The sequence below is a fragment of the Callorhinus ursinus genome, unplaced genomic scaffold (assembly GCF_003265705.2).
Source record: "Callorhinus ursinus isolate GAN/ISIS: 27379988/994484 unplaced genomic scaffold, GSC_fseal_2.0 scaffold46, whole genome shotgun sequence".
Lineage (NCBI taxonomy): Eukaryota > Metazoa > Chordata > Mammalia > Carnivora > Otariidae > Callorhinus > Callorhinus ursinus.
The window spans coordinates 11,407,383-11,428,277 of NW_027397108.1; the positions used below are offsets into that span (position 1 = coordinate 11,407,383).

The 20,895-nt window shown below is 50.3% G+C and overlaps 1 protein-coding gene across 13 annotated transcripts in view; it reads right to left on the reverse strand.

Annotated features, from left to right (window-relative positions):
* ANKRD11 (ankyrin repeat domain containing 11) overlaps positions 1–20,895 on the reverse strand; it is a 191,564-nt gene that overhangs the window by 100,995 nt on the left and 69,674 nt on the right. For 8 of the 13 annotated variants that reach the window (XM_025860413.2, XM_073882426.1, XM_073882425.1 and 5 more), the window contains one exon: positions 13,722–13,805. The exons of 1 other annotated variant lie outside the window; for it this stretch is intronic. The gene's annotated coding sequence lies outside the window, so the exon portion shown is untranslated. Of the gene's footprint in view, positions 1–6,956; positions 7,070–13,721; positions 13,806–16,957; positions 17,050–20,895 lie in introns of those variants that run through there. 4 more of the 13 variants (XM_025860416.2, XM_073882420.1, XM_073882421.1 and 1 more) reach the window with 3 other exon arrangements.

Below are 20,895 nucleotides of genomic sequence, written 5' to 3' on the forward strand. Positions count from 1 at the left end.
CTGCAGTCCTTGCTCCTTCTACAGAAACAGGAAATGTAGTCCCCTCTGAGTGAGGTATGTGAAGACCAGCAGAGCATCCCCTGTTGGCTATGGGTCAGGGACACAACAGGCCCATTTGCCTCTGGCTGCGGCATGTTCTTTTTGTGTGGCAAGAATAAAATCCTATTTTAAATTTTACAGTGTCCTTTTGTAAACCCCAACCCAGTATCACCCTCTGAATGTCAAGATGAAAGGATTATATAGATTTGAGAGATTTCAAAAGAAAAATACACCCCAGGGGCGCCTGGGTGGCTCAGTCCGTTAAGCGTCTGCCTTCAGCTCAGGTCATGATCTCAGGGTCCTGGAATTGAGCCCCACACGGCGCGGGGGCCTGCTTCTCCCTCTCCTTTATAAAAAAAAAAGAAAAGAAAAGAAAAAGGAAAGAAGGGAGGGAGGGAGGGAGGGAGGATGGATCCAGAATCATGTAATGCAGGTGTCCTATAATTTACAGATGAGGAAATGAAGGTCTCCATGCCCGGGGGGGAGGGGTGGCCTGCAGCATCTGGTGAACTGAATGGTTCCAAGTCACCCCAAGCACCCGCGGTCCCTCTTCCTGGGACGCACACTCTGCCAGGTAGGATTTGGCATCAGAGGGCCTGAGCAGCAATCCTGTCGCTAAATCAACAGAGCTGACACCCAAAAATGATCAGAAAGGACCACAGGACACTCTGTGTTGAGCAAATGAGTAAAATTAAACTGTTTTTGGAGAACTTGGTGACAACTTGAAATAGCTGAAGACCCCCAGTGAACTCTTAAGTGTTCTAAACCCAGGTGAAGAATCACGAGTCTAGTCTCTGAAAGAAAAGCTAAGTGGCGTGAGCTCAGACACACTGGCTGGACACACTCAAGTGCGCTTCCCAAGGGGTCTGGGCAAGGGCCTCGCATGTCTCTGGACCAGGAGGTGTCCCCTCAGAGGCCCCAGAGAGACTACAGCCTGGGGCTGTCCTTCTCCCTGGGCGGGTTTCAGCGTCACAGGGACAGTTTTCTGAGGTGGATGCCTCTTAAAACCGCTGGGCAGACGCCTGAGGAATGTGGAGGCAGGAGAGAGCTTGTCCCCTGCTCACCCCAAATCCCATCCCTGCCCCAGTCTCTGTCCACCCCCAAGCCCCCAGAAACAACCCAAAGTTGCTTTTAGTTTGTTTTAAATTTACACCACTTTGGAGCAAACAGATTTGGCAAACTGTGAAGGCCCCAAGCACTAGCACAGGAAGGTGACTCGGGCTCTCTGCACACGGGGACACTTTGGCGCGCGCGCGGGGGAGGCGGGCAGGCTGGAGGCACAAAGCAGAGACGCCACGTCCTCCCATGCTCCTGACCCGCGGTGTAAAGCACAGCAGCATCTCCAGGACCTCCCCGAGCTGAGTGTCTCGGCCGGGGCACTGCCTGGGCCACGCAGACACGGCAGCGAGTAACCTCAGCGGCACGTCTACATTAGCACATGCAGCAATACTATGAGCTACACAATGTGAAATGTTCTTCCACGTTTCAGGTGGAACACTTCCCAAAAAGCCCCGCTGATAGGAAGACTCCACACCCCCACGCCTGATCCGCTCACGCCCTCCTGCTTTAGGAGCACTGTGAAAACACCCACTGCCTGCCAGCTCAGACCAGCCACAGAGACGCTCTCCAGCATCACCGTGTGGCCCTATCACTCTCTGGTCTCAGGCTGACCCCACAAGGATGCAGAGCCGGTCTGTCCCTACCAAGTCTAAGACCACGTCGACCATGGCCTCGTTTCCTGGAAGGTCTGTGCTGTATGGGGGAGACACCTCGGGAAACGCCAAAACCCCGCTGTTTTACACCACACTGGGGCTGAATGTAACAAATGTGTGCCCAGGATTTAGCAGCTGGCGGTGGCTTAAAAAGTATTTCCCCATCAAAATGATGTGGTTTGTTCAAACTATCTTCTGTCCTTGTTAAAGGATGAATTCATCTCATCCTTTCCTTGATGATTTCAAATTGTAAAAGTTGTCCAGCTACTGTCTAATAAAATTTTGTAGCTTAAAGAAAAAACACCACCGCTACTTCCCCAAACAATTGTCAAGTGCCCGCACACAGACACCTCCAGTCTCCAGGGAGGGCACGCCGCGGGGCCCAGCTGTGTGATGGCGCTGCGCTGCAGACACACCCCCCCCCCCACGGGATCCAAAGGGAGGAGCAGCTCTGGGAGTCAGCCGGGCAAGCGGCCAGCCTGGCCTCACTGAGGGCTAGCGGGACCTGCGGGGAACAGGCTCACCTGAGAAAAGGAGCCCTCTGGCAAGGCAGCGGTCAGCACACTCCTGTGGGCAGGTGGCGCTCCAGCCAACTTGGAGGCAAATGCCTCTACGAACACTCACACCTGAGATACCTGTAGGCCCGCAGAAGATGGACCACAGGAAGGGGGCCCCAGGCAGGACGACGCTGCCCGCCCTGCACAACCCCAAGTGCAGGGACCTGCTACAATTCCTGTGGAGGACAAAGAGCCCCACTAGGACCCCTTAAACACGCGGCATTAAGGGGTCTGAGGCAAAGAGGAGGCCACACTCAGTCCTGAGGCAGATGCAGCTCTGCTCAGGAGAGGACACAGCTATGGTCGCTGTCCTGAACCCCGAGCGGGAGATGCTCTGAGCGCCACCTGCTCCAGGAGCACAGAGGCTGGGGCTGTGCTCCCCCCCCCCCAACCCCACAGGGCTGCTCAGAGAGCCCACAGCGCCACGGGTCTCGAGAGAGAGCCGGTTTTCAACTTGCTTGCGCCATGGAAAGCTACTGCTGAGCTCTGGTCGGCACCCTCTTCTCTATTGTGGGCACTGTGAACTCCTCGGCGAGCAGGAGAGGACTAAGCTCAGACCACCAGAAACGCGGCATGTTGTTTTAAATAAAACTGAAACCAGACTTCTGGAAAGAAGCATCTAATGGTTTCTTCTCCCCACAAGGCACCTGGGTCATGGTCAAGAGCAGGCCCAAGGCCACGACCGCAGGCTCCCCTGCACACCAGCCACCTGACAGCCAGGTGACACCTGGGCAAAGCAGGAGGGAAGACATAGCAAAACATCTCTCCTCCAGTGTTTCCTCACAGTACTCTCTTTTCTTTAAGATCTCTCTCTCTTTCAAGATTTTAAGGGGTGCCTGGGTGGTGCCATCAGTTATGCGTCCAACTCTTGATTTCGGCTCAGGTCCTGATCTCAGGATCGTAAGACTGAGTTAGTTGCACACGCTGGGCTCCTCGTTCAGTGTGGAGTCTGCTGGACACTCTCTCCCTCGCCCTCTGCCCCTCCCCCCCGCTAGCACCTGCATGTGCACAGTCTCAAAAAAAATCTTTTTTAAAGAATCACACTAGGGCGCCTGGGTGGCTCAGATGGTTAAGCGTCTGCTCTCGGCTCAGGTCATGATCCCAGGGTCCTGGGATCGAGTCCTGCGTCGGGCTCCCTGCTCCTTGGGAGCCTGCTTCTCCCTCTGCCTCTCTCTCTCTCTGTCTTTCATGAATAAGTAAATAAAATCTTAATAAAATAAATAAATAATCACACTATTCACTGTAATAAATTATTAAAAAAAAAAAAAAGATTTTAAGTAATCTCTACACCTGACAAGGGGCTCCAACTCACAACCCCAAGATCATGAGTTGCGTGTTCTACCAACTGAGGCAGCCAGGCACCCAGTCCCCAAGATTATTTCTAAATCTCAGAGCAGCTTTTCCCCCAGAATCTGTGCCCTCAAGTAATTTTCACTAGCTTATAACAGATGCCCTACTTGGGTAATAACGAGGAGAAAAAAATACTCTATAGTGCACATTTGCAAAACAGCTACTGACAGAGCCTACCTCAAGCAGTGACTTGCCCAGCATGCTTCCTGAGGACAGATGTGATTACGTTCAAGGCAAGGTGTGTCCTTTTGGTTCCTTATCAGGAAACATGATACTGGAATTCCAAAGTGTCCTGAGAACCCTCCCGGACACCCCAGGCCCTCAGGGCTCAGAGTCCCCCCATGTCCCTCCAGCTCTCCCCTACATACTAGATGCATTACAGTGAATCTCAACTGGCCTCCAGCAAACCTTCAACCAGAAAATCACCGAGGTCCTAAATCCAGGTATGCACTTTGTCTTCTGTTTCTTAATTATAAACACACAGCAAGGGGTTAGTGCTGTGAGTTGGAGGCCCTTCAAGACCCAGTTACTCTGGACGAGAGCACATGCAGGATGGCCTCCAGGCAAACACATTTTACACCCACACTGTGGCCAGAGCACAGAACTGTCCCCAGGCCTCACACAAAGGCAGGGACCACGTCCCCAGCACTCCCCAAGGTGGGGAGAAGGAACCCAGTTACAAACCATCCAAACCACCCGAAGAACTTACGAGCAGTCCTGGAGGAGAAAAAGAAGGGCGTGAGGGGTGGAGACACCAACATGAGCCATGGAAAAAGGACAGCTGTGGTGAGAGAGACAGACGCACGCCTGGTGCCCAGGGCCTCGGGAGACAGGACGAGGAGCGCTCAGGGCAGGGGAGCAGACACGGAGCTGGCCAGAGGCAGCACATGCCCACATCAAACGATCAGGAGAAAGACGCCCCTCAAGAAGAGAGGCCCGAGTGTCGCCCCTGAGCTCACCAAGCACAACCAACGACATCGAACAAAGCCATGCCCCCTCCCCAGGCTGTGCCCTGCTCAAGTGTGCCACTGCCCAGAGGAAGACGCTCCCAAGAGCAGCAGCACAGACAGCAGTGGAGAGCACGAGAAGGAGAGGGCACGTGACATGAGGGTGACAGACAGGCCAGGCGACCACGACGGCAGCCCAGAAACACCGAAGGGAAGGGAGCGCAGAGAGTGGATGAGGAGGATGGGCAGGGTCAAGGCTCAGTAAGCCCAGCAGGACCGGCCACTGCAACGTGCCGCTCCCTGCCCCAACCCCACCTCATCAGTGCCAGGACCACCGACAGCACAGGCAGAGCAAAGAAATTAACTCCTTTGTTCATACAATAAAACTCCAGCTTCTGTTTAACTTAAAAAAAAAAAAAAAAAAAAAAAAGGCCAGACGGATCAACCGCTAGGTCAGGAGCAGGACCTCACTCCCAGTGTGTGGGGAAATCACAGGTGTCCTTCCACAGCTACAGACACAACATGGTGGTGCTGCTCCCCCTGAAGTCCACCCCGGACACCCGCAGCAAGGAGCCACGGCCACAGCTGGCACGCCTGTGAGGCCACGGTTCTGTTTCAAAAGCACCGGGTGCACACAGAGAGCCAGCAAACCACGTGTGCCTGAGTTACCAGCCAGGAACCCTCATCCTGGCATCAAGCGGCGCAGGCCTGCACGGACGTCCCCCACAGCAGCAGGCTCCCGGGACGAGGCTACGGCCCTCAGGACACCACTGCGTTATGTCAATGAAACAAGCCACTGCCAACAGCCAGCCAGACCGCCACATAAACGGAGGCAAGGGGGAAAGTGTGCGAAGTGCCAACCATACTGGTAAGGGGCCTGACTAGGCAGAGAAGGCCAGGTCCAGCAGCGAGTTCCCCGGACAACAGAGAAGGAGAAGGATGACAAGCAGGCCTTTAGAGATAGGCCTCACCCTGGACAGAGGTTTTGCTGATTCTTTCCCCGAGCCTCTCTCTAGCCCTGGCCCTGGCCCGTTTTAAGCACATCACATCTGCCCAGGAGCAAAGCCTTGGGGGCAACAGGTGCTGGGGGAAGACCTCACTCCTCTGTTAAAGAGGAGCAGATGTGCCTGGGGCACGATCGTAGGACAAATCTAAGAGAGGGCCCCAGGGAATGCCAGCCGCTACAGCAAACCCGCACAGCCTCCTCCCCTCGCTGGGCTTCCCAACACCCTGCCCCTTCCCACCAGCCTCCTTCCATCCTCCCTGAAGTCAAGTGCTAACATGACTATCTCTCGTACTTATGTGAGGACCCTGAGACTCCAATACTCACTCTGCCACCGATCAGCTAGGGAGCCTTGAAAACTCTACTACCTGAAGCCCTCCTCAAAGGGGACCTAGAATCATAAGACTAGAAATGTGGAAAATGCTACCTATTTTCTTGGGTTTTGTAGGGGGGGAAGACAACGTAACATGAAGGTATGTGCCCCTCATAGGCCTCAAGAGTTCCCAGAAGATGCAAATCAGCAGGCATTCTTCAGTGTGGTTTTTCCTACGCGTAGGGGACACAGAAGCCCCAACTGGCCTCTGGTGAGGTAGTTCCAAGGAAAGACTCTGAGCAGAAACCCAGAACAGCAGTCCCAAGTGAAGAATGCCAGAGAGCCAGCCCCAAACATAGTTGTTTGTTTTCTGTTGTTGTTGTTTTTTTTAAGTGAGGTTTTAGTTTAAGGAGGTTACGTGAGCCTATGCACCTGATCATAGCTTTTCCTATAAAAAACACTCAAAAGATTCTCTGGCTACCCCACCCCAGGCTCAAGGGCAAACCTTCCTCTGCCTGGCCCGCCGACCCGGCTGTCTCTATGGGTCTCCAGCCCAAAGACTGGCTCTGCAATCCCAGCCTGAGGCCAGCTGCTTAGGCTGCAGTACCCAATCACAAACACTCTAAGACAGACCCACCTATAAACCCTGGGCAGGGCCACACTGTGTCTCCATTCTTTCTCCAGGAGCTGCGGCCAGCATGCCCATGGATCCCCTGTAAGTCACTATGCCCACGAAAACGCAAAGGCACAAAGAAACATGGGGGCAGGACAGTGTGGAAGGAGGTGAGCTAGACAGTAAACATTTCAAAAGAATGAAAATTGGTTTTTATGTTAATGGAAGTTTTAATTATAACACTAAGGTTTAAAATATGGTATTAGCAGGCCAAAATACCCTAGAGCTTTGTAAGGTTTCTTTAATCAAATCTGGGCACAACTAAATGGGCATCTTTCAGCTTGATTGCCAACTTCCATCTAACTTCGTAACATCTTCTGCTATCCTGCTAGAGGGCTGAGTTCAACATAAAATAGGCGTACCGTGGAACCAGATGGGTCACCTGAGCACCACGTGACATTCTGGTGGGCTCACTTGTCTCCAAGGCAGCATCTTGTCAGCCATTAGGATGCAATGTTCAGAACTCTGGTTCCCACTAACAAAAAATGAACAAGAATGAACTGTAAAGAGGCAAGAGCACGGACAGAGGAGCAGACTCAGGGAAGGCAGCGGCAGAAGTGACTCGACCCAGGCACAGGGAGCAGGTGCAGGGGGCCTGCCCAGCTGGGGCTGCCATCAGTCGAGCACACGCCCACAGAGGCCCGGAGCCGCAGGAAGGAAAGCACTGCCTCCGTCGGCTGCCCTGGTTCTGCCTTCTGCCCTCCACGCACTAACACCCTCAGAGGTGGACAAGGACCCCACGGTTTGTTTTTTGCAAAAAGGTCAACAAAGTCAAAAGCTTTTTTTTTTTTTTTAAGATTATGTATGTATGTATGTATGTGTGTATGTATGTATGTATGTATGTGACAGAGAGAGGCACAGCAAGAGAGGGACCACAAGCAGGGGGAGTGGGAGAGGGAGAAGAAGCTTCCCACTGAGCAGGGAGCCCGATGCGGGGGCTCGATCTCAGTCATGACCTGAGCCCAACGCAGACGCTTAATGACTGAGCCACCCAGGCGCCCGACAAAGTCAAAAGCTTCAAAAGAAAAGTGTTATTTCCCTTCCAAAGAACGCTTTTCTCAATTCCCTTCCTTCTTTACCCCTTCTCCTATTCCTGCCCAAGCAGAACGCCCTCTGAGCTGGTAGGCGCTTTAACCCAGGCCCAAGGCGGGGCACTTCCGAGCTTAAACAGAACGGGGGAGGGGCGGCACAGAGCTACGAAAGAGAACACGGAGGGGTCGGCGTCAACAAAGAAAATGCACGTGTGTGCAGGTATACCTGTGTTTGCAAGCAGAGCCTGACACACTGGGTCACACGAGAGCAAAGCCCTGGCAGTGCCCACTGCCAGAGTCAACATGTCCAGCTCTCCATACTCAGTTTCCTTAAACTGAGATGCCGCGGAGGGGGCACTACATGCTGGCACTATGGCCGCAGATGTGCACAAATCCAGGGCCACGCAGCCCACACCCTACCCCCCCCCCCCCGCCCCAGTGGCAGGCACCTGCCGGTCCAATCACGGGCCGAGGGGCAGGACCACTGTTCTGCTCTGCTTTCGTTCCAGACTTGCTACCCTGGCCAGCACTTTGTTCCATCTCTGGATCCCTCACACTACTGGGGAGACCTCAGTGGCAACAAAGAGGGAGCACACTGACTAAGCTGAACCAAACACTGCAATCTCCAACTCAGAATAGCTCACACTTCAAACCCCACCACTAACCTTCATTTGACACAAAGGGTATCCCAAATTCCTTCTCCCCATAGTCAACGCAAGTGACAATCATGATACCTATTCTAGAGTGGAGAACAGACTACATTCTCATCAGGCCCAGCAAGCTGGCACCTCCCCAGACACACATGGCCCCTCCTCCCTTCTTCCCCTCACCAGGATCCAAGTAAGCTGCACGATGAACTTCCTGTAGGAGACCTCTCTAAGCTGTACAGAGCCCTCACCCGTGTTACAGGACCCCCTTATATTCCGCAAGGCATAGTAGGAAGGGAAGACAGGTGTTGTCCCAGAATAAAAGTCCAGCTCACTTTTTTTATTTTTTAAGATTTTATTTATTTATTTGACAGAGAGAGACAGCGAGAGAGGGAACACAAGCAGGGGAAGTGGGAGAGGGAGAAGCAGGCTTCCCACCGAGCAGGGAGCCCAATGAGGGGCTCAATCCCAGGACCCTGGGTTCATGAGCTGAGCCGAAGGCAGACGCTTAACGACTGAGCCACCCAGGCGCCCCAGTTCAGCTCACTTTTAACAGAACTTAGGGAGTACCTACTCTAAGGCTGATCCTGGCACACCTCTTCACCCTCAAATACAAAACAAAGAGGAAATCCCTTTAGTCAGCTTTATGATGGTATTAAAAAATAAACACTGGGGTGCACCTGGGTGGCTCAGTTAAGTGTCCGCCTTCAGCTCAGGTCATGATCCCAGGTCCTGGGATCGAGCCCCGCATCAGGCTCCCTGCTCTGCCAGGAGCCTGCTTCTCCCTCTACCTGTCTGCGGCTCCCCCTCCTTGTGCTCTCTAAAAAAAAAAAAAAAAAATCTTAAAAAAATAAAATAAAATAAACAAACACTGGTTCCACGAGAATCCCCACAGGTAAAAATGGAAGGAAAATAACAGCAACTGATAACCAATAAACGAGGTATCACGAACTACCCACAAACCCTTGCCAGGGCCCAAGCAAGTATCTCTACATGTTGCCTTCCCAGTGGGCTTGGGGTCTAAGAGCCCAGAAGCCCATTCCAGCGAGAAACATCAGGGGGAAAAGGCCCCGATGGCCAGAAGTCCTGACTGGGGTGCAGATGTGGGTGTGGGCTCAGACCTTCCCCTTCTGCTCTGACCTGCCTACCTTCCAAGCCCTCCCCCTGCCCCGGGTACATTAATTGTCCCAGCATTCCAAGTACCTTGGACTAAGAGGACCAAAGTTCTACCCATCAGCAAGCACTGTTGGGGGGGGGGGAGAGCAAAGGCTTCTGGGGAAAACTGTATGAACACACTGTCAGTTTTTGTATTAATCAAAAGATATGCACTTAATGAAATCTCATTTTAATGAGATCTAATATTCCATACTTTTTGTGTAGTTTAAGGGATATTAAGGATATTAAAGGATATTCCCTAGAACTCTAAATATACAATAAAAACTGGGGCACGTGGGTGGCTTAGTGGTTAAGCGTCTGCCTTCGGCTCAGGTCATGATCCCAGGGTCCTGGGATCGAGCCCCATATCGGGCTCCCTGCTCCGCGGGGAGCCTGCTTCTCCCTCTCCCACTCCCCCTGCTTGTGTTCCCTCTCTCGCTGTGTCTCTGTCAAATAAATAAATAAAATCTTTAAAAAATATATATACAATAAAAACTTATCATACTCAAAAATGCAGTAAACGATGGCACAATTAGCTATGTGTATTTCTTTGATAACAAAGCCAAGAGTGCTTTGTTATCTATTTTTAAACCCTAACAAAACTTCTGTGTTAAAAAGGCAAACGGATTAGCATCAGGACCCACAAGCTCCGTATATACTGCACATCCGAGCCAGCAATGCCCACAGTCCGGCAGCAGCAGGTGGAACCCACCAGGCAACCACGTGTGCTGTGGTCACAGACTATTACTCCTAATGGCCAATGAGCATGGGGTGGCGACTGGCCCAGGAAGAACTGCCGCTCCTACCAGACAAGCCCGGGAGCGCATGGCTCTCTGTTTGAATACCAAACGGCAAAACACTCGGGGGTCCGGAGGGGCACCCTCCAACCTTGCTGTTCAGGTAGGATCCCTGGTATTGCCAGCACATCAACAGCTGGTTTTGTTGTTAGCAAGACCTCCAGTCCCTGCGCTCTTGGGGATGCAGGGCCAAGGGCCAGCCACACACCACTCTCTAGAGTAAGCACCACCTGCGCAGGGCACCCCACTCAGCGTCACATCCAGGGACCCCGAGACTATGCCTTGCAAGTTCAATGTTTTAGCAAGTCAAAAGTTAATCACTTGTCTACTTTAAATAGAGATGTTCAACTAAAAGTATAATAAACCATTAAAATCTACACCTCCACTCATATAAACACTACTTTTATCATTACAACATACTACTTTCAGAAACTATTTTGTTTTTAGAAACATAATTCAGGGGCGCACCTGGGTGGCTCAGTCGGTGAAGCATCTGCTTTTGGCTCAGGTCTTGATCCCAGGGTCCCGGGATTGAGCCCCCCGTCGCGCTCCCTGCTCAGCAGGGAGCCTACTTCTCCCTCTCCCTCTGCTGCTCCCCCTGCTTGTGCTCGCTCTCGCTCTCTCTCTCCCCGCCCCTGTCAACTGAATAAATAAAACCTTAAAAAAAAAAAAAAAGAAAGAAAGAAAGAAAAGAAAAAGAAACGTAATTCAAACTTCCTGTCTCCCAGCAATCATGAGTGTAACGTGCCCATGCCACCGGGGTCAGGGCTGGGAGACAGCTCTGACGCTCATGTCCACACGCTAACCTGCCAAGAGCCACATCCACCTCAGCACTCCTCTCAAGAGGCCAGGACCCTCTACTCTACCAAGCAAGTTGCTGACAAAACAAGAATCACACCAACTGTCACTGAAACTAGAGTTTTATGCTAAAGAAAGGTTAAAAATTCATCTAATTATTTTAAAGCTTATATTTTCCTGGAGCTTTATCCCCATTAACAGTGCCACTGAATCTTGGAAGCAATCTTTAGGATGGGTGTCACCACTACCCCTTCACAGGGGCGGGGCCCGAGGTCAGAAGAGCTAGGTCAGCCAGCCCAGCACACACAGCCTGTTGTGGACCCTGTATCGCAGCCATGCCTGGAACATCTCAGGGCAGGGCCAGCCCAGAATCCATCCAAACTGGGCCCCTAAGTGATGCTCAGTTAGAGACAAGTGCACGGGATTAAATACGGGACTTAAGCCCATCTCTGGCTCAAATCTGATCTAAATGGCTCATATTCGACCTTAAGAAGTCAAAATGTAAAATTAAAAATAATGATGTGACTAACAATGAAAAACTATTAAGAGTCTATAAAATTATTCTATTTTTAAAATTCTGCATTGTGGGGTTCCTGGGTGGCTCAGATGGTTAAGCATCTGCCTCTCGGCTCAGGTCATGATCTCGGGGTCCCGGGATCGAGCCCCATGTCAGGCTCCCTGCTCAGTGGGAAGCCCTCTTCTCCCTCTGCTCCTGCCCCCCACCCATGCTCTCACTCTCTCTCTCAAATAAATAAGTAAAATATAAATGAATGTAAAATTCTGCCTTTAGATTCCAGGAGCCGTCCTGGAGGGCAGACCTCAGCAAGCTAGCTGCCCGCAGTGCTGCAGCCCCACCCCCTGCTAACACACCTGAGCCACTGGAGACCTCACATTAATAAGAACCTTAATCTTTATTCAATCCAAACACTATTTTTTTATTTTTTTTTTAATTTTATATTTTTGACAGAGAGACACAGCGAGAGAGGGAACACAAGCAGGGGGAGTGGGAGAGGGAGAAGCAGGCCCCCCGCTGAGCAGGGAGCCCGATGCGGGGCTAGATCCCAGGACCCTGGGACCATGACCTGAGCCAAAGGCAGACGGTTCACCGACTCAGCCACCCAAGCGCCCCAATTTTTTGAAAGACTATTATAATCAATATTACCTGAGTATTTCTGGTTCACAAAACTGATAAATGGCATGAGATACCTTGGGATATTTTTGTGATATGGTCAAAAAAGCAAGTGCTTCCTATGTCAGAAAACCTTCTAAAGATGAACGCAGCACCTATTGCTCTCAATCCACCAGACCAACTGGGCCAACCCAAGAATCTGCCAGCAAAGAGTCACTAGTAACTTGTTTTCTTTTAAGCAGGAAATACATTATTTTGAATCACCAAATGCTAAGAACCTACTTTAGGCAGCATTTTCTTTTTCCTCAGTATAGACTAAGACCAATATTACGGTTTCCAAACAAATGCAGAGCTCAGTCTCCTGGTGGGAGTGGGTCTGGCTCCCCCTCTGACCCCACCGCACCCTTCTCTCCCGGACCTAGTCTCTCCACGGCCGCCCCACTGCCTGAGACAACCAAGCTGAATCCATACAAATATCCTGGACAACCATGCTGGAGGGCACTTCCAGGGCGCTACAAAGCCTCCCACTACCCCACCTCATCACCAACACGTCCTTCTAACCACTAACCATCCCGCAGATTAAGAGAAGACAACTGGAGGCCGACTGTCAGAGCCATCTAAGATTCCTGTCCCGCCAAACCTTATCGCCATTCCCAAAGAGACCGCCAAACCTTATCGCCATTCCCAAAGAGACCGCCAGGAAACGTCCAAGTGGCCTGACTCCGTGATGGCTGAGATAAAGGGCAGGTTCTGTCAGATTAAGGACACTCAACCAAGGAAGCAGCAGGAGAGGTTGCTTTCATGTCTGCTAGGAATAACAAAACAGAGTGGATAATATATCTCTGGACTGTCTACTTTGAAACACTAATGCCTGGCCGAGGTATGAAAAACTGAAACGAATCAAGAGTTTTCTCTTGTACCGTCATCAATGTACTTATCGGGAGGAGATAAACTGCCAGCCAGTGCAGACACATCCCCCAAGGAGGGGACTTTGTCCTAGGGCAACAGGTGCTTGCTGAGGCCTGAGACCAGGGTCCTTAAGGAAGCAGCTGGCCCTCCTCTCAAAAAATTTGCCAGTAATTCCCAGAAGGAAGCACACAATCAGGCAACCTAGCAAAAGATCTCTTCCTTACCCACCAACCGAAGTCCCAGGAATCGCCTGAGTGGCTGCCCAGACACACAGCACACCAGACCAGAGCATAGCCAGGCCTCTGCTGCTTCCCCCAGAGGAGGAGGACAGACAATTCTCAGACTAGAAAAGCTCTTCTCTGTGTGCACAGAGCACAGAACAAAGTAGTCAGTACTAGGTCCTGGTGGTCTCCAGACTCCTCGATGATAGAGTCAATCAGACAAAGAGGTTGAACAGCCTGGGACACCGCCCACAGCTGACCACCACTGCTCTGACACACCCACATCCAAGGGACGCCCAGAACAGCATCCACAACATTCAGACAGCACTGTCAAGCCCACAAAAGCCAACGTGGAGGTCTAGCATTATCTTCTGACCCCTTTTCACAAAGCAGTGAAAATAACAAAGTGATGAATGGTAGCAGTGCAATAAAATATTTACCGATTCCATAGCTGAAAGTTGATGCTGATGAAGACCGTCTATTACATCCACTGAGGCGTGTCCCAGAGCAGTGCTGTGTACATTCTGAAACGAGAGAGCATAATTAGCTCCTATATTTCTACCCCAGTGCTTTGTCCAATCTCAGTCTCTCCATCTGGACCAACCATTTCTTCTATACTACCTTCCTTCATTTCACTCAACTCGAGACAACAAAAACGGTTTTGAGATCTGTGTTTGGCTGATTTGGGTTATAATGGGAGAAAAAGCCCATGAAAGGGGCTCACACCTGATGATTTCCTTTAGGGCACTATCCAAATGGGAATTTCTGTTCTCAGTAATTTTTCCTGGAAAGCAGCACCCAGAAAGGCCAGGTTAAGGAAAGAACAGTTGGTGGGCCCATCGCTCTCCCTGGAGATGAGGCTTCAGGACTGAGGCCTTGAAGGGTCTTTCCCAGACTCTTCCTCTCACACGGAATTCAACAGAAATCTCACAATTCTTAAGCTCTTGTCAAAGTTACACATTTTGCATCCTCTACGGATGTCCTGTCACACTAAGAAGAAAATGTAAACTCTCCCCAGTGACCCGCCTCTCTTGGCTTCCCGGCGCCGCACACACCGCCCCCGCAACCCCCGTGCTCAGCCTCCTCCTGGAGCCTCCCACCTTAGGAAATAAATCAAGGGAACACTGTGGCCTTGCCAGTAAGAAAAGGGGAGACTACAGCACAGTGTCATGAAGAAAATGGACTAACACAGTATTAGCTCCTAGGAGAGCTCTGAGATCTTCAAGAGTGAAACAAGCCAGGAACAACAACAAGAAAAAAACACCATCTGTTCACGACCCTTTTCCCACAACCCCATTAGAACATCAGACTCTCTTCCATCTCCAAACACATCACAAGTATGGAGTGTGTAAGGCAGTCACATCCGTGGACAGGAGGCAGGGAGAAAGGCTCTCAAACACGGTATCCGTAGGAAGCAGGATCCCCCCAGTCCACACTCAGGCTGCCGACCCTCTCTCCTGACCTGTGCTTACAGGTGGGTGGGTGTTTGCAAAGATGGAGCAAGGTTCTTCTCTCCCCATATTCCTGTACAGGATTTTCCAAAGCTAGGACCCAAGGACTATTAAACACAACATGGAAAAGCAGCTTCCAATAAACAATATTTGGTTTTACTGAAAAGCAACAAGTATGTGATTAAGCTTTTCAATTTTCTTTTTTTTTTTAAGATTTTATTTATTTATTTGACAGAGAGAGACACAGCGAGAGAGGGAACACAAGCAGGGGGAGTGGCAGAGGGAGAAGCAGGTTTCCTGTGGAGCAGGGAGCCCGATGCGGGGCTAGATCCCAGGACCCTGGGACCATGACCTGAGCCGAAGGCAGACGCTTAACGACTGAGCCACCCAGGTGCCCCGCTTTTCAACTTTCTTATAAAGACAATAACAGAACAATACAGAATGCACGATGAATGTCTACACTAGGAATACAGCAAATAATAATATCTACCATTACAACTCTGAAGAAAACTTGAGGTTTTCTTAATCCAAGGTTTCTCAAGCTCAGCAGCACTGACACTGAGGGCTACATCATCCTCTGTGTCCTGGGCACCGGAAGAGAACACTGCACGGCAGCCCGGACGCTGGGCCCACCAGATGCCAGCAGCACCCTCCCCCAGGCTGGCACAACCAGAACGCCTCCAGACACTGTCCTCAGTCCCCTGAAGGGCAAAATCATCTAGGCAGAGAACCAGTGCTATAAATCCAACTGCTATTTGACAAATAAGGAAACCAAATCAGGTTTAGTTGTCTACAGTCATGCAAGGAATTAAAGGCAAGTTGGAAGGAGAGCCCAGTCTCCCAAATCCTGGTCTAAAGGTCTTTTCATTCTAAGGGAAAATACTTTAGTAATTAACCCAGTTATTTCTGGAAGACAATACAAATTAAGAGCCCCCAAAATATTTAAGCCTTTTAACAGAGTAACCTCATTTCTAGGGTATACACATTGAAGAAATGTTCTAAGATATGAAAAAGCTTCATGTGGCATACACGTTCACGTGTCAACTACCACCACCAATGCAATCATCAAGCTACATTTTCAGACAGAAACACACCAGACCACACCTTTTACTGTAGGTTTATGGCTACAGCAGTTCAAAGAGCACGTTCCCAGCCCAGAAATAAAGAGACGGGTGAAGACAGAGTACAGACGAAGACCATGGAGACATGAAAAGCCAGTGTCCAACACAGCTGAAGAGTGACCAGGAAAGGCAGAGGAAGCATTCAACAGATGGGGCAGCTGCCCACCCACGTCTGAGGGCAAGGCCACCCTCACAGGCGGCCTCACCAAGAATCCATCTAAAGCAATGGGAAGACGTTCCCACCTATGGGACTGGCAATATGGACAAGACAATAACCACAAGTGCTGATGAAGTTGAGTCGTACAATCTGTGTGAGAAAAATGACAGATTCTTGAGAAAAATAAGGAAATACTTATAACATTAATGGTGGTTATCTCTGAATAGTGGAGCAGTGCAAGATTTTAAATTTATCTTTCTAGTCTCTCATATCTCACTAATGACTATAATGAGCTGGGTACTACATCAGGGGTACAGAAAAAGCTTTTTAAAAAGCTACCAAAAAAAGAATGAAATCTCACAGAGCGCCTGGGTGGCTCAGTCCAATTAAGCGTCTGCCTTGGCTCAGGTCATGATCCCAGGGTCCTGGGATCGAGTCCTGCATCAGGCTCCCTGCTCCGCGGGGTCTCCCTCTGACCCTTCCCCCCGCTCATGGAATCTCTTGCTGTCTCTCTCTCAAATAAAATCTTCAAAAAAAAAAATCTTGCCATTTGCAATGACATGGATGGAACTTGAGGGTATTATGCTAAGTGAAATATGTCAAAGACAAACACCATGCAATTTCACTCATATGTGGAATTTAAGAAACAGAACAAACAATCGTGGGGGCGCAGGGGGGGGAAACAGAAAGGGAGACAAACCAGGACTCGGACTCTGAACTATAAAGAACGCACCGGTGGTCACCAGAGGGGCCGGGGTTGGGGAAACGCAACGGGGACGAAGGAGAGCACTGGCCGTGAGGAGCGCCGGGTGATGGACGGAGCAGTAAATCACTGGATTCTACACCTGAAACTAATAGTACACTGTACGTTAACTGGAATTTAAATGTAAATAAATAAATTTAAATGTAAATGTATAGTATTTTTAGAGCCAAAAAAAAAAACCTACCAAGAAATACTGTGATACTCCCGTGAAGCCAACCTCCTCTTGCTTCTGCCTCACACTGGCCGGCCTTCCTTTCTCTGCTGCAGGACTAGAGACAGGATCTCTATGGAGAACGAGTGACTGTATCACGCCGTCCCAGCGCAGAGTCCTAACTTGTAAGGACCCTGGACAGACTTTATTATTTTGGGGAAAAAGGGTCCAAAATTACTAATGTTTTCACCACAGTCATCCTTCTCTCTTCCAAGGTAACCCCAAGTTCTGGAAGATTTTACTTTTACAACTGTATTTAATTTGCTTCAATTTGTATTAATCAAAGACCTATAGTTGCTAACCATAGTTTCTGAGCAGCATAAGATGATGGATTTCTTTAAACCTATGTTGATAAAATCCAACCAATACCAAATAATCATGGTATCTTCAGTTGGCCCATACAGCCTTCCTTCAAATTACTTCCACTCTGGATTTAAAGTACTGCACACTGCCCAAGGCTCCTTTATTCCCCTCTCTTTACTGCCTTTCCAAATGTTCTAAATGCCCAGGAATCCAAATTAGCAAAAGCCTGGTCTTACTGCACAGGCCTTAGCCTGCAGGATTAAACAGCGTCAGCCACTGTGTGCAGATCTGCAGTTCTCAGGAGGAGAAACCAGGCTGAACGGGAGAGGCCACCTTCAGGCCAGGGCAGAGCAAGCACTCCACATACACCAGATTCCCGGGCGCTGGGCACCCCCAAAGAGCTGCAGGCCTGGGTGGGTTTGCGTCTCTTCCTTTCCCGCTTTGCAGAGATCAGCAGCGGCGCTCCTCCCACGAAGGGTCATGAGCAGAGGAGTATGGGCGGGTCCATGGGGCCCGCGTGGCGCGACGGCCTTCCAGGTAAGTAGACGCTTTTCAGGCAGGTTCAAACGCATTTGCAGAGGTGGCAAGGGCGTGTGTCTGGGCAGACAGGCCATATCCCGCAGTACTCATAGTGCAGCATGCGGATGCCCTCCAGGGACCAGACTGAGCTGCTTGGGACCGCCATCTCTGTAGGTCAAACACAGCACAACAACGTCTCCACCAAGTGTTCACAGTTTTATTCATTCCTAACTGCCAAAATCCGGAATCAGCCCAGATGTCCTTCACCGGGTGAAGGGCTAACGCGTAGCCCGTGCACACCACAGAAAGGCATGCAGCAATGAGAAGGAAAGAGCTACTGACAGTCTGGACGGACTGTTGGGAACCACGTGGAGCAGAGAGACACGCCCCACGGGTTACATTCACACGGCTCCATTTACGGGACATTCTCCTGTGACAAAACTGTACAAGGGAAGGACAGATCAGTCACTGGCAGGCTTGGGGACAACGGTGAGAAGACAAGGCAGAAGGGACAGGTGGGGCTACAAAGGGAGAGCAGGAGGGACCCTTGTGGTGATGTCCATCAGGCACCCAGACACGCAGGAACACTGCACAAGGAAAACTGGGGCGTCTCAGGCCTGGGGGCTGTCTCTGTCAAGATCCTGGCTGTGATGTTAGACTCCAGTTTTTAAAATGTTACCAGTGAAGAAACGGGGCAAAGTGTACAAGGGAACTCTCTATATTCTTTCTTACAGCATGTGAATCTACGATGATCTCAATTTTTAAAGAGTCTAATATTGGCAATTCCATATGGTCTGACCTAATACTAACTCATTTAATTCTCACTACAACTCCCTAAGGGAGGGGTCCTTATTATCTCCATTCTATCGATGAGAGGTCTGAGGCCCTGCTAGGGGTCCCACATGCAGTGGTGGGGCCGGCACTCTAACCCAGGCTGGCCGGCTCCAGAGCCAGTCACTGTCCTTGAAGCAGGACACATGAACTAGAAGGCACATGGAGTTCTCCTTACAGGTTGAAAAATCTTAAAATGGGAGCGCCGGGGTGGCCCAGTCAGTTAAGCCTATGACTTCGGCTCAGGTCATGATCTCGGGGTCCTGGGATGGAGCCCCGCATTGGGCTCCCTGCTCAGCGGGAAGTCTGCTCGTCCCTCTGCCCCCCCCACCCGTGCTCGCACTCTCTCTCTCTCTCTCAAATACATAAATAAAGTCTTTACAAAAAAAAAACAAAAAACCTTAAAATGTAACCTTGGAGAACTTAAGTAGGACACTGAACCCTCAGATCTGGCCTCACCTATTTTAAAGTTCTCCTTCATGGCAAACAGAACAAAATGAATTCTACCTACACACAAGCTACCTACACCCCTCCCCTGATGGTGCCCAGAGCCGCACAAGTCCCACGCCTCACTCTGCTGTGGGGCCAGGCACCACCTGCCATCTCAGGTCGGGGCTATCAGCCTGGCCTTGACAGCCTGCCAGGGAACAGGCAGGGGGACTATGGGGCTTTTCTGTTTTAGGATGGGTGCTATTTGTTACTGCTCTCTTTGTTGGATTTGTAGTGAGAGCCAACTCAAGGGAATGAAGGCACCGAGCAGACGGCAGATACAAGGTAAGGTTGACCAAGACGCTACAAGGAAAAGGAATGCCCATCATTCAGCTTCTGTCTTCAGGTCAGATGCTTCCTTTCCACTGCAGAACAAAACAAGCACGCAACAGAAAACTCAATGTTCCAAGACAATTCTCTTTACACCCCTTACCAGAAGAAAGTGCAAAGTGAATCAACGCAGAATGAGAACAAAACAGGTGGTTTGACACACGCACCCTCCCCTCTGGACAACTGTGCAAGCAGTTAACAAACAGCACATCTCAGCTCACCCAGGTCCAGGGAGAACAGTGTCACTCACGCTCACACTGCCAAATCCAAGGAAATGACAGAAAATGAGTTTTTTAAATAAACAGATGCATAGCCATAAAGAAAATCAGAAAAAGGAAACTCTGTAGAACAGAAACTGGGAAATTCTCGAAAATCAGGAGGACAAAGGTGTGAAATCAAACTCGAGAAAGCGACTAGGAGCACACTGTGAGAACAGGTCCCTCACAACCACAGGAAGCGGACAGGGCTGGGCCAAGCCTGCTGTCTCTTCCCGGGAGGAGTAATGAGACTCCACCAACCATCACCCAGCGCTTTCCTTCTTTCTTTCTTTCTTTTTTTAAGGTTTTATTTATTTGAGAGAGAGAGAGAGAGAACGAGCGGGGAGAGAGAAAGGGGAGAGGGAGGGAGAAGCAGACTCCGGCAGAGCAGGGCGCCTGACACGGGGCTTGATCCCAGGACCCTGAGATCGTGACCTGAGCTGAAGGCAGACACTTAACCAACTGAGCCACCCACGTGCCCCTGGCACTGACTTTCAAGATCAAGTCCACAGGCTCCCCAGCACCCTGACTCCCTACCCACCCTTCAAGATGATGAATGCACACACACGCACACACACACTGAAATCATGATTAACAAAGGACGTGAGACAACTTTTCTGAGGGCCTAAGTCAGGAAGTAGTACCAGTATCTCCAGCTCTTAGCAAACTCATAGAATTCCAAATCAGCATCATACCCTAAGGGCAAAACTCAAAAGAAACATGAATAGGCTGTTATCTGCCCTGTCTTCTGGAGTTCACTGCTGACCTCACCATTTTATGATGGGGTCATGGGCACTGGAAATACAAAGATAACAGAAATCAGGGCGTGACTGTTTCACTTCATTGGTGTGAAGCTCCAACAATCGGATCTCTCACAACACTTATCTGCTCTATTCCTACAAAATGAACAACCTGAGGACAGACTACAGGATACTGGGTACCAGCCTGCCTTCTGTGAAACAGGACCTCAGAATTAGATAGAGCTCCCCTCATTCCAGGCAAGGGCTCTCTAGTCCCACCCCTGGAACCCACATAAGACAGCAAGACTGGCAGTGACAGAGCTTAACACAAGCAACAAACCAAGCACATCAGGGACAGACAGGAAACCCAAAGCCCCCCGCCACCCGACACAGCAAAAGCCTGAACGAAACGGGGCTGTCCAGCTACAAAACTCACCTTGAA